Below are 9,886 nucleotides of genomic sequence, written 5' to 3'. Positions count from 1 at the left end.
AACAGAGGAATTGCTCGAGAGGAAGAAGAACGAGAAGATGGGGAAAGAAACAGAGGAATTGCTCGATCTGCTCGATGCCTTTGTCTGTCAGATGGAGAAGAGGAGAAGGGGAAGCTATATTGACGATTTGCCGCATTGTATTTTGCAGTTTGAATATTTGAACCAACTCTTAACACTGACATGTGGTGGTCATGTGCGAAAAATACAATATCATATGTAAAGTGGGGCAGATCGTAAAAAACCCGAGAAGGACAGTGCAGTAGCCAATGAGGATGCATCACGCGGATCACGCATGCCTGCTCCACATCTGACGGGTGGTGTTTGGCGCTTGGTAGGATCCGACGGCGCACGTTCGACGCTAGGGTTTGGAGCATTTCTGCGGGGTTATGAGCGAGTCAACGGGGTTATTAGGGTTTGACCAGATTTCAAATGGCCATAAATAAATTAGAAAAAATCGCAAAAATATAAAACAAATGTAGTTCGTCCGTTTATGAGACCTAGTTACCATAAAAAAATATAAACTTGGTATAGGGGCGTTTTTTTTGAAAAATCATTTTTTGAAGTGATTTGTCGAAATCAAGTTCAAATGTTTTTAAAAAATTCAAAAAAAATCAAAATGTTGTAATTCTTGCGCACATAGCCGTCATATGTGACAAGGTTATGAGAAAAAAATATAAACTTGGTGTAGGTCATTTTCATGAAAAAAGTCTTCACACAAATGAGCTATCACCTATGAACATTTTCAGAGTTCGTAGAATAGGGAGAGAGGGTTTAGGGTTTGAAAAAAAATCAAAATAATTAAAAAAAATCAGAAAAATCTCCATAGCTTCATTTTGGAGTGAGTAAGAAGGATCTGAACTTACTTTTTCATTTTCATATCTAAAATGTGTTATTTGACGGTTTTGAAATAAAAGCATATTTTTTCAAAAAAATGTAGTAATATGAATATTAATCAATAAATATTGAGACTTCGTTTTCACCCTATATATATGGAACAAGTGTTAATAAAAATATATATGCCTCATTTAGGCAAGGTAAAAAAAACTTGATTTCAAATAGGGTTGTTTACCCTAGCTTTCGAGCTCGTTTCTAGCACATTTCTCATTCGGACTGTTCACCTACGAATATTGGACTTCAAATGCTCGATCAAATACACCGCACAGAGCAATGAACCTCCAATGTTCAACTTCAACTTTGACTCGAATCCAAATTTTGGCCCAAATTCAAATATTGATTTAAATTCAAATTTTGATGGAAATTTGAATTCCGACTCAAATAAGAAACCAAAGTAGAAGCAACATTATTACAACTGATAAGTTTTCACAGTAGCTCAAATGTACCAAGTTTTAAGATCTTAATACAAATCTACCAAGTTTTAAGCGATCCACTCGCCCTCAAATTGACAACACAAACATTTCCCAACAACTTAATTCAAATTTTCGACTTGCTCCTTGTGTTTGCAGCTGGCTTCACCGTCTTGCTCCTGGTTTCCCTAGTTGAGATGCTCTTTTCTTTCAGACTCTTGTTCCTTTTGATCTTGGGCTTTACTTGGGGTTTTCCTCGTGGAGGTGCTGATGGAGTAGTTGCACTCGCCGAGCACTTGACGACCATTTGACGGTCATCTATGGGTTCAATAATCTTTAAAGGCACAATTGGAAAAATTACGCCCTCCTCTTCCTCTCTTATAGATTCAAAACCATCAAAGGCCATGGTTTCAAAATCTTCTGCTTCTTCATCTCTTGGCCTTTTCTCCCTAGAGCTGGTAAATAAAATTATAAGCCATAGGCAAAAAAGAGAACAAATGCAAACAAAAGGGTAGCTGCATTCTACAAAGGGTGCAAACACATACCAAGATGCTTCATTTGCTGCTGCATTCTCCACTGCTTCATTTGCTGCTGCATTCTCCACTGCATCTTCAGTCTCCATTGCTGCTGCATTCTCCTCAGCATTGGCTGCTGTCCATCTTTCCTCCTCTCCAAATGATGCATCCACTGCATTGGTACAAAGCCTAGCAATATGCCCCAGAACTCCACATTTTTTGCAAGCACGCTTCTTTGGTAGACGACCCTCCTCACCTGCTCTAATCCTCTGGTTCCTTGGTCTTCCTGGTGGTCTAGTAATGACAGGAGCGTGGAGTTTGAACCCTGGATCTACTATGTTCCATTGATCTTTCCCCAATAGTGCAGGCACATTGTCAGCATAAGCAGCCATAAATTTGGCAACAGAGAAATACTCAGAGCAATATTGATCAACTTCACCATCTGCACCCCCGATAACGGTCATCAGATGTAGGGCATGTATGCATGGCTTCCCACGGATCTGCCATTGCCTACAAGTACATTCTCTAGTACTTAGGTTCACAGGATACCTCCATACCCTATTTTTAGTGTCAGTATAGGTAACCTCTCCCTCATATGTACCAGATCGAATACATTTCATCTTCAGTCCTCTTGCCTTCAAGTGCAATGCCTTAATCAGTGATGGGAGCATTTGATGACCAACATATTGTGTTTCTGCAATTCTTTTGCGAAGAGCCATCTTTATCATGATCATTTGCCTCATCTTGTCAAATGCTTGCCACAACAAGAGCCCTTTCACTGACTTGAACTTTGAATTGAAGCATTCTGCAAGGTTACTGGTCACATAATCTACTTTGCAGATTTCGTTGAATTTGCTTCTTGACCACACCTTGCCATGATGTGCATCCATGTACTCCTTCACAAGAGGATTTTGAGCATACAACACTCTCAAATGGTGTTCATGCTTCCTTTTGCTGCATGTGTATGATGCTGGCCATAAGTTCTCATCATAAACTTTACCTTTGAACTTCTTTTTGAAATTATGCGCTAGGTGTCGCATACATTCCCTATGCTCCACTCCAGGGAATACAATTTCCACTGCACTCTCTAAACCCTTGCAAGCATCTGTGTGTATAGCTAAACCTGGGGGTGTGCCTATAATGTTGCGCAACTGCTGCAGAAACCAGACCCAACTTTCCTCAGACTCTGCCTCCACCACACCAAATGCAACTGGGAATAGCCAGTTGTGTCCATCAACTGCAGAAGCTGCTACTAGCTGTCCTCTCCATCTTCCAGTCAAATGTGTAGCATCTACAGCCAAATAGGGCCTGCAACCATCTAGAAACCCCTGCCAGCAAGCCTTGAAACAAACAAAAGCCCTTCTGAAGCACTCCTTCTGAAATGACTTCCCTTTAATTTTGAATGGAACTGTATGCTTGTCAATCTCTACAACACTCCCTGGACTTGCCATCTCCACTTCAGCTTTGAAAGTGTAAAGCAGCTGAAAACTGTCATTCCATTGACCATTAATTCTGTCAAGAGCCTTTTCCCTAGCATTGAAAATTCTCATGTAAGGAATTTCTATCTTGTACTTCTCAAAAAGCTTCCCATGGAGTGCTGTTGGACCAAGTCCAGGTTCTTCTCTCAGCCAATCCAATATAGCATCTGCCACCCACCTAGTTTTTGCTAGCTTGGTTTTGGCCTTCCCCCCTCCCCCTCCAGGTGGACAGGTGTGCTTGTGTGGGTTTTTCTTTATCTGAAACAAAATAAAAGGGTAAAGAACAGTTAAGAAACCTTACTCAACGATAAGAAACTAAATTACTAACTGAACTTGGATTACCTGAATATATTTGCTCTTTCTCATACGAGATGTATGCAACTTCCACCTACACCTAGGATATGGACAAAAAACTGTGAACCTTGCTGGCTCACTCCTTTTAATCTTATAGTTGTTTTCAGATATAATGCACCATGTTGTCACTGCATTCCGACAGTCCACCATTGATTGGAAAATGGTACCTACACTAAGCTCAGGTTTTTCCCTGTTCCACTCAATTGTTGGCATGTCATCACCATCGTATTCATCCTCGATTAAGCTGTCCATGTTCTCCACCTTCTCTTCATCGTCAGTGTCATCAAACCTAGCTTGGCTGATGGGATCCTCCATATATTCGTCATCCACTGCTTGCTGACTGGCTACATCGACCAGTTCAGGAAACATCATCTCGTCTTCATCATCATTTGTAGGCACTGCCTCGTCAGGTTCTGCATCTTCTTCTACACCAACTGCAGAAGGTACACGAGAAGCAGCAGCTGAATCGGAACCAGAATTGGCAGCAGGCATGTTGTGGCTCCATGAACCACTTGCTTTACTTGGTGTCGACCTACAAGGAGTGCCGGGGTGCTGGCTATTAGCACAGACAGATGATGTCTGAACTCCCTTCCCCTTCGCCCATTCTGCGCGTGGCTGAAGCACATCGATTTGGAGTTTACCGAATCGGCAGCCAGCAATCCCAGCAAAAAGCAACGGCATATGATCGTCGCAAGTTAGTGGGAGAAATCTTTGCTCGTCACTGCTGAAGTAATTCAGTTCAACAGCATCAGCATCACTCCAGGGATAGGTGTTTCGGAGCTCAGCTCGCAAATCTTTGAAAGATATGCTGGTTTCTACCACTTTGGGATAGAAAAATGATGAAATCAAATGCGGTTTAGTACCGCGCAGCACACTAGTTTCCATTCTAATCGCCAGCCGGAAAGCCAGCACAGGATCAATCCTATTTTGTTGGGGGAAGGAAACAAAGGCTTCAGTTAGCCGGGTAAAATCGAGCACAAATTCGAACGATTCAAGCAAACAGAAGTCAAATACGGCCTACAATACGACTTAGAACGTCAATTCGAGAGGAAACAATGCTTACCCAGGTTTAATCCATGAATTATCTGCCGCGGATTCGACCCAATCCTCTCCATGGTCGACTGCATTCCGGGTGTCCTCACTCAACATCGCTATGTAATCCCAGATGGGGAGGTGGGCTATATCTGGCGGAGACGCGGCGTCACCGACAAACGGAATATGGCATAGGGTGGAGGAAACAACTGCGGTGGACGCGGCACGACACCGGCGGAGGGGGCGGGGCGGCGCGGTGCAGTGCGGCCTGTCTAGATCTATTTCAGATTCAGACAAGCTGCCCAATACGTGTCTCCTTGCGGTCCCACCCGTCAGCAAGCAACAGTCAGACGAAGACTCGGCCCCACTCGTCAGCAATTAACGGTCAATGGACGGTCAAGACGGCAAACGCCCGCTATGAGCATTTGTGAGAGTTTCAGCTAAGGAAGAGGGGAAAAGTGAGCAAACGTTTGGAGCGTGGGGAAAAGTGAGCACAACTAAGGAACCAGGGGCACTAATTTAAATATCCCTTATGTTTTCATAAATATATTTTTGTTCTTGATCCTATCTTGCAAGTTGTAGACACCTATTACGAGTTATGATCCACATACCCAAAGGTGACAATAATTGGGATTTATTCTGGTGATTACCGTATTATGAGCAGTTCATGTATTCACTAAGTGCTAATGCTTTGGTCCGGTTCTCTACTAAAAGGATGCCTTAATATCCCATTGTTTCCATTGGGACCCCGTTGCCACGGGAGTTAGGACAAAAGATGTCACGCGAGTTCTTTTCCATAAGCACGTATGACTATATTCGGAATACATGCCTACATTATATTAATGAATTGGAGCCAGTTCTGTGTCACCCTAGGTTATAACTGTTGCATGATGAATGCCATCTGACATAATTATGCATCACTTATACATTGCCTACGAGTTTTCACATATTGATGTTTGCTAAGTTACTTTGCCGTTGCTACTATTACAATCCCTACAAAATTTCTATTCTTACTTCTGTTACCGTTACCGTTACTTCCATACTACTTTGCTACTAAATATTTTGCTGCAGATAGTAAGTCTTTAAGGTGTGGTTGAATTGACAACTCAGTTGCTAATACTCGAGAATATTCTTTGGCTCCCCTTGTGCCGAATCAATAAATTTGGGTTGAATACTCTACCCTCGAAAACTGTTGCGATCCCCTAAACTTGTGAGTTATCAAGACCTTTTTCTGGCACCGTTGCCGGGGAGCATAGCTCTATTCTCTGAGTCACTTGTGATTTATATATGTTGATCACTATGGTGAATTTGAAAGATACTAGAACCAAGATTTTTCCCTCTACTCTGAGGGGAGGTAAGGAACTGCCATCTAGCTCTGCACTTGATTCACCTTCTGTTTTGAGTAAACTTGCGACACCTACACATGTTATTGATTCTGATATGTCACATGTTATTGATGATGCTACTTAGGCTATGCATGATGCTTATGATGATACTGCTCCTTTGCTTGATAATACTATGCCACTTGGTGAATTTCTTGATGAACAAATTGCTAGAGTTAATGATATTGAGAATGATGAAACTGATGATATTTTTGAAATGATGAAATTATTGAAACTAAAAACTTTGAAACACCTGATAGAACTAGCTCTCCTGGATATGAACTTCCTATTATACCTGAGGGTTATGTTATGGATGGAGAGGTAGCTAGGACTTTCTTGCTTGTAAAGATAGAGAGGATCTTAAGAAACTGCTTGTCAAGTTAAAGAAAAATCTTTGAATGCTAGAATGCAATATGATCCTAAGTTTGCTACTTCACCTATCTTTGTTACTAATAAGGATTATGAATTCGCTGTCGATCCTGAGTTAATTACTTTGGTTGAATCTGATCCTTTTCATGGTTATGAATCTGAAACTATTGTGGCACATCTTACTAAACTGAATGATATAGCCACCTTATTTGCTCATGAGGAAAAAATTCGCTACTATTATATTAAGTTGTTTCCTTTCTCATTAAAGGGTGATGCTTAAATACGATTTAATTCTCTTGCTCCTGGTTGTGTGCATAGTCCCCTGGATATGATTACTTCTCTAAATATTTTCCTTCTCATAAGAAACAAGCTGCTTTACAGTAAATATTTAACTTTTTGCAATTTGAAGAAGAGAGTCTCCCACAAGCTTGGGGGAGGCTTCTCCAGTTACTTAATGCCTTGCCTGGTCATCCTCTCAAGAAAAATGAAATACTCCCTCTGATCAGGTGAAAATGGACATTTATACCCTTAGTTTAATTTTGAATCAGGTCGCTGGATCGTCTTCCACCTCCACCTCCGCCCCGCCCTCCACCTCCGTCCCCGCCTCCACCTCTACCCATGCCGTCCTGGGGCTCCTCCTGGCCCACACACGCCCAGGTGGTGCTCTGCTGCTGCCCACTAGTGGAGGCAGGCTGGTGCTCTACTGTTGTCCGGTGTTGGAGTCGAGTTGCTGCTCTGCTGCCGGCTGCTGGTGAAGGCGAGCTGGTGCCCCCGTGCGCCGAGGGGAGCTGCTGCCGCTGAAGTACTCACCGCATATAGGAGCTGCTGTCGCTAAAGTACTCCTACTCCAGATTAACAGAAAAAGGAAATAGAAAGGAAAATAGAAAAACTCCTTGTGGTCCTTCAAACTTCTGCTAATTAACAGAAACTAGTCCCTCCTCGTCTACAGCTAAACCATGTGCACTTGTAGGACATTAGTCGCCGCTCGAGCAAGGGCCGCTTTTGCCCCTCTTTGTCTGAGGAGACTGGCTCCATCTTCACAATGAACAAAGTCATGGAAGAGGACGGACCCATCAACCGTGGACACCGACGTGAACTTGATTCAGAGCTCCCCCTGACCCGTCGTCCTAAGGCGACGGCTAGTCCGAACAGCTATCGTCGAGCAGCCATTGCGTCCTGTGTTCTCGACATCCATCTTCTTCCCCATCACCTAGCTAAGGTTTATGCCGCATCCGTTGGAGGTGTGGGAGAGGAGGTGAGGTTTTGGATAGGCTTTGTATGGAGGAGGTCGGTTGGCTTTAAATCCGGATCTCTGTCGCCACGACAACACGAATGCGAGCAGGCAGGCGTGCAGTAAGCCGGTGTGAATGGGCGAAGGTTCTAGAGCATAATGGTGGGAGAGGGACTTTGGAGTGTGGGTCTGGGGTGTTGGAGTATGACGTGGCAGATGTCCGGACTTCCCCAAACCCCCCCCCCCCTTGATTTGGGGCCATGCTGAGGGATTTCAAACATCTAAACTAGTATAACTCAATTTGATGAGCCACATTAAAGGCCTAAAAGCGTCCAGACCATCCGACCAAAACTTTTGTAGGCGTTCCAAGACTCATCTTGCCTTGAGATTTACGATTGTGCCGTTTAAACTGGATTAGTAATAATTTTTTTTAAATCTCTCATGTTGAATTAAGCAGTGTCACATCAAGCCATTGCCGCATGTAAACACTAGAAGTGAAAATCAAAGTGCAAAGAAGACTAAACAATAAAAATGAGTCAACAACGTTAGCACACCCAAGCAAAATAAATGGACTTTTTCATGACAACTTTTTTCTTACCATAAAAGTATCTAAAAACATATAAAAAGCTGCCATCTAGAAACCGTAAACTTGCCATGGTTATGATACATAGATACCATCCATGGCCTAATAGCAATGTTGTGCAATCACAAAGAAATATAAAACAATATCTGAAGAAAAAGTTTGCAATACGAAAAAATACGGTCCATGAAATTTTACAATTGCCATGCATTAGGACTAAAAGAAAACAAGAAAACTTAAAAATTATTCTTTGAACCTAAGTTGTCGTTCTTTCGTAAAAAATCTAAAATAGTTTTATGAAAGAAATTCTGATGGTATGTTCGAAATGATTGTGCCCCATGGTGTCCAATAATAAATTTACCATGGTTTGTGCAACGAAAAATATGTACAAAAATGGAATTTACAATGGTTTGTTCTACAAAAATTGCCAAGTTAAAAAATGGATTAAATGGTACAACAAATAAAATTTCCATGGTACAAAAATAACTTTGACATGGTTTTAAAATTAAATTTTGAATTGGTCCAAATATAAATTGCCATAGTTCCAAAAATAATAACATGGTCCATAAACTGTACTCCCTCCGTTCCTTGATATAAGGTGTATAGATTTTTGAGAAAAAGTCCAAAATATAAGGTGTATTGCGTTGCACCACTCGTTTGCATAATTTTTTTAGGGATTTGATTACATTTCCTTATATCAGGCAAGCTCCTCCTTTTTCACATGTCAATTAGTCACATGAAATCTCATCCAAAACTTGTGAAAATTTTCCTCCATGTGCGTTCTTTAATTTCCGTGCCAAAAACTATACACCCTATATTTAGGAACGGAGGGAGTATTTGCCATGGTCCATAAAATAAAGTTGGCATGACCCATAAATTAAATTTTCCATGATACATAGACTAACTTTGTCGTGGTCCCATATTAATGTAATTTTGCAAGGTTGTGAAAAGAAAGGAAATTTCCATCGTCAATAAAGTAAAATCCATGATCCACAAAAAAAATTTGCCATGGTCCCATAAAAAGTAACTTTTTCCGTCTTGTAAAGAAAGAAATTTTCCATGATGTACAATAAAAAGATAATTATCCATGCTATGTACAATGAATATGCCACGTTGTGTATGAACTACTTGCCTTTGGTATAGAAGAACACATTAATGACAAAAATATGTGTAAGTTTGCAATGATGGCGAAAAATAGTGTAAATTTGCCATGATGGTTAGAAAAAGGATGTTAATGAAAAAATGTGTAAGTTCGCCATGGTTGCAAATTTAGTGTAAATTATCCATGATGCAAAATTAATGTAAAATTACCATGATACACACAAAAACCAGTTCCCATGATGCTCGAATAAAAAGCATAAACTAAATTGCCATGGTCCAAATGTAAAAGTTATCATGGTAGGAATAAAACTGCAACGCTCGCCAAAAAAATTCCATCAACCATTAACTAAATATGACATGGTCCATAAACTAAATTTTCTCGTCATTCATAACTGAAATTGCCACAGTTCATAAAGCAAAATTATCATGGTACCATAAAAGTACTTTTGCATTGCGTCTATTTCTTCGTAAAAAATAGAAATAGTAAATAAATTTGACATGATCTGCAATATAATGGAAATTGTGCATATATGAGTTTGC

The sequence above is a fragment of the Triticum aestivum genome, chromosome 4B (assembly GCF_018294505.1).
Source record: "Triticum aestivum cultivar Chinese Spring chromosome 4B, IWGSC CS RefSeq v2.1, whole genome shotgun sequence".
NCBI lineage: Eukaryota > Viridiplantae > Streptophyta > Magnoliopsida > Poales > Poaceae > Triticum > Triticum aestivum.
Note: the sequence above shows the minus strand (reverse complement) of the source record.